This window comes from Schistocerca americana, chromosome 1 (genome assembly GCF_021461395.2).
Source record: "Schistocerca americana isolate TAMUIC-IGC-003095 chromosome 1, iqSchAmer2.1, whole genome shotgun sequence".
Taxonomy (NCBI): Eukaryota; Metazoa; Arthropoda; class Insecta; order Orthoptera; family Acrididae; genus Schistocerca; species Schistocerca americana.
The window spans coordinates 889,370,218-889,375,171 of record NC_060119.1 but is presented as its reverse complement, the minus strand read 5'-3'; positions in this window follow the sequence as shown (position 1 = coordinate 889,375,171).

Below are 4,954 nucleotides of genomic sequence, written 5' to 3'. Positions count from 1 at the left end.
TGAAAGAAAGAGATTAAGATGGTACGGGCATGTTAAGAGGATGCATGGGCAGAGACTCCCCAAAATTATGGAAGAACTAAAGATGAATGGGAAAAGACCTAGAGGGCGCCCAAGAACACGGTGGAAAATGGGAGTGAGAATGTCTGTTGAAAGGAGAGGTGTGATCTGGTAGCAAGTGGAGGAAGAAAAGTGGTGGGAGGACCGAGCCAAATGGTGAGGACTCGTCAGCACCCAGACCCGGCAGTAGCTGGAGCGGGATTCGGATATAGATAGATAGATTCGTAAAAGTATAGACAGTGGGAATTAAAAAGTCCTGTGGTGTCTCTCCTGCTCCAAGATGGCCCGTTTGACGTCCAAACCCCACCCCCCCCCCCCCATCCCACCCCCTTTAACCTAAGAAGTAAGGTGAATATTACCTCGCATGATCCTACATTTCTGCAGAATCCAAACTATCCACCTACGGTGTTCGAAAGATTCCGATGTGCTATCTTAAAAACAGGGCCACTAATATTTTTGCATGCCAACTTATTTCTTCAAAAGGAAGGCCTTTGCTTTTGGTGGAAACGTGCGCCGCACGCTAGACATGTATCCGGGTGATAGAGAGCTGAGGACAGAGGCAATTAAAACCGGCGAGATTCGTTATGGGGTACAGCGCGAGGTAATTAGTTCTTGCGAGGGCGGCGGCCGGCAGATTGATGGCAGCTATCGGGGCGGCGCAGGCACGGCTGACGGCTCAGCCCGGCTGGGCTGCCATTGTGTGCCGCGGCCGCCGTCCCGGTGGCAGTGGCGCTGCGATCGATAGGCGCCTACTTAACGGCACCGCCACTTGCCGGCCCGGCCCGGCCGCGGCGCCGCGCCTCCTGCTGCGACCGCGGCGGCGACACCCACGCTGCCGGCCGCCGCTCTTGTCAGTCACGCACACAGCCGAGCAGTGACTCAAGCTCTAGGCTAACAAAGTGATTTCTCTCGCATTTGGGAAATCGTGATACAGGAATTACTGCAACGATCTCTTCCTCAACACGACGTTACACTGAGCTGACACAAGTTATGGGATACCGATATGCTCATATACAAATGACAACAGCGTCGAGTTTTTTTTTTTTTTTTTTTGGTCATCAGTCTACTGACTGGTTTGATGCGGCCCGCCACGAATTCCTTTCCTGTGCTAACCTCTTCATCTCAGAGTCGCACTTGCAACTTACATCCTCAATTATTTGCTTGACGTATTCCAATCTCTGTCTTCCTCTACAGTTTTTGCCCTCTACAGCTCCCTCTAGTACCATGGAAGTCATTCCCTCATGTCTTAGCAGATGTCCTATCATCCTGTCCCTTCTCCTTATCAGTGTTTTCCACATATTCCTTTCCTCTCCGATTTTGCGTAGAACCTCCTCATTCCTTACCTTATCAGTCCACCTAATTTTCAACATTCGTCTATAGCACCACATCTCAAATGCTTCGATTCTCTTCAGTTTCGGTTTTCCCACAGTACATGTTTCACTGACATACAATGCTGTACTCCAGACGTACATCCTCAGAAATTTCTTCCTCAAATTAAGGCCGGTATTTGATATTAGTAGACTTCTCTTGGCCAGAAATGCCTTTTTTGCCATAGCGAGTCTGCTTTTGATGTCCTCTTTGCTCCGTGCGTCATTGGTTATTTTACTGCCTAGGTAGCAGAATTCCTTAACTTCATTGACTTCGCGACCATCAATCCTGATGTCAAGTTTCTCGCTGTTCTCATTTCTACTACTTCTCATTACCTTCGTCTTTCTCCGATTTACTCTCAAACCACACTGTGTACTCATTAGACTGTTCATTCCGTTCAGCAGATCATTTAATTCTTCTTCACTTTCACTCAGGATAGCAATGTCATCAGCGAATCGTATCATTGATATCCTTTCACCTTGTATTTTAATTCCACTCCTGAACCTTTCTTTTGTTTCCATCATTGCTTCCTCGATGTACATATTGAAAAGTAGGGGCGAAAGGCTACAGCCCCTGTCTTACACTCTTCTTAATACGAGCACTTCGTTCTTGATCGTCCACTCTTATTATTCCCTCTTGGTTGTTGTACATATTGTATATGACCCGTCTCTCCCTATAGCTTACCCCTACTTTTTTCAGAATCTCGAACAGCTTGCACCATTTTATATTGTCGAACGCTTTTTCCAGGTCGACAGATCCTATGAAAGTGTCTTGATTTTTCTTTAGCCTTGCTTCCATTATTAGCGGTAACGTCAGAATTGCCTCTCTCGCCCCTTTACTTTTCCTAAAGCCAAACTGATCGTCACCTAGCGCATTCTCAATTTTCCTTTCCATTCTTCTGTATATTATTCTTATAAGTAGCTTCGATGCATGAGCTGTTAAGCTGATTGTGCGATAATTATCGCACTTGACAGCTCTTGCCGTCTTCGGAATTGTGTGGATGATGCTTTTCCGAAAGTCAGATGGTATATCGCCAGACTCATATATTCTACACACCAACGTGAATAGTCGTTTTGTTGCCACTTCCCCAATGATTTTAGAAATTCTGATGGAATGTTATCCATCCCTTCTGCCTTATTTGACCGTAAGTCCTCCAAAGCTCTTTCAAATTCCGATTCTAATACTGGATCCCCGATCTCTTCTAAATCGACTCCTGCTTCTTCTTCCATCACATCAGACAAATTTTCACCCTCATAGAGGCTTTCAATGTATTCTTTCCACCTATCTGTTCTGTCCTCTGCATTTAACAGTGGAATTCCCGTTGCACACTTAATGTTACCACCGTTGCTTTTAATGTCACGAAAGGTTGTTTTGACTTTCCTGTATGCTGAGTCTGTCCTTCCGACATTCATATCTTTTTCGATGTCTTCACATTTTTCCTGCAGCCATTTCGTCTTAGCTTCCCTGCACTTCCTATTTATTTCATTCCTCAGCGACTTGTATTTCTGTATTCCTGATTTTCCCGGAACATGTTTGTACTTCCTCCTTTGATCAATCAACTGAAGTATTTCTTCTTTTACCCATGGTTTCTTCGCAGCTACCTTCTTTGTACCTATGTTTTCCTTCCCAACTTCTGTGATGGCCCTTTTTAGAAATGTCGATTCCTCTTCAACTGTACCGCCTACTGCGCTATTCCTTATTCCTGTATCTATGGCGTTAGAGAACTTCAAACGTATCTCGTCATTCCTCAATACTTCCGTATGAGTCGCGTACACAAGGTATTAAAGGGCACTCCATTGGCGGGGCTGCTATTTGTACTCTGGTGATCCATGTGAAAAGGTGTACGGCATGATTGTAACCGCACGACGGGAATGAAGAACAAAGTTCCAACACGGAATTGCAGTTGGAACTAGACGCATGGGACATTCCATTTCGGATATCGTAACGAATTCAGTATTTCGAGATCCAATGTACACTACTGGACATTAAAATTGCTACAACAAGAAGAAAGTCAGTTGATAAACGGGTATTCATTGGACAAATATATTATACTACAACTGGCATGTGATTACATTTTCACGCAATTTGGGTGCATAGATCCTGAGAAATCAGTACCCAGAACAACCACCTCTGGCCGTAATAACGGTCTTGATACGCCTGGGCATTGAGTCAAACAGAGCTTGGATGGCGTGTACAGGTACAGCTGCCCATGCAGCTTCAACACGATACCACAGTTCACATGAGTAGTGACTGGCGTATTGTGACGAGCCAGTTGCTCGGCCACCATTGACCAGACGTTTTCAATTGCTGAGAGATCTGGAGAATGTGCAGGCCAGGGCAGCAGTCGAACATTTTCTGTATCCACAAAGGCCCGTACAGGACCTGCAACATGCGGTCGTGCATTATCCTGCTGAAATGTAGGCTTTCGCAGGGATCGAATAAATGGTAGAGCCACGGGTCGTAACACATCTGAAATGTAATATCCACTGTTCAAAGTGCCGTCAGTGCGAACAAGAGGTGACCGAGACTTGTAACCAATGGCACCCCATACCATCACGCCGGGTGATATGCCATTGTGGCGATGACGAATCCACGCTTCTAACGTGCGTTCACCGCGATGTCGCCAAACACGGATACGACCATCATGACGCTGTAAAGAGAACCAGAATTCATCCGAAAAAATGACGTTTTGCCATTCGTGCACCCAGGTTCGTCGTTGAGTACACCATCGCAGGCGCTCCGTCTGCGATGCAGCGGGAAAGTGTTGTTAATAAAAATTCTTTATTTAAACTATACTGAACTGCATTTGATTGCTTTAGTCTTTAATAAAACTTGCATCTGACTAAGTAATTAACTGAACTGAACTTTATCTGACTGCATGAAAATATTGTTGGAAAATTAATACTCAAAATACACATCTGACGGCATGAAAGTTTAGGGGTAAAAATAAATGAAAGTAACCAACCTGCATCTGTGGACTTAGTTCGTGCACTCCTTCCCGTTTAGCCGATAATAAAACATATATTCAACTCAGCCGTAGTGCAATGGCATAATATTGTCATTCTAGATAACTTTACTCATTTTGGCCCTATTTGTTACTTAATAAATATTCTGTCCTGATCTGAATAATTTGCCCACTGTGCATTAGCATATAGATTATTTTACTCTGATAAATGAAATTATTAGCTTTACTCATGGGAACTTTACTTTAATGTACCTTTTGGTTCAATGCAAGCACAGGATGCGGAGAACGACATAAGGTGTGAGATGAAACTCTAATTTTATCTAAAAAATGTTTATTGTTCAAACTTTTAAGGCACATGTGAAAAACTAAAAAAAACTTCTATAGCATGGATTTACGAGAAAATTTCACAAAGCGCTTATTGCATCAGCAATGGGATTTCGATCTAGCTTTTAGACATTATTTAACCGAAGAAAACTTATTTCATTAATTATTCTTTCTAGTTTCCCCAGGTATGTGCCGAGTTTCGCTCAATATATAGCTTAATAGCTTATTACGTGCGTAGCG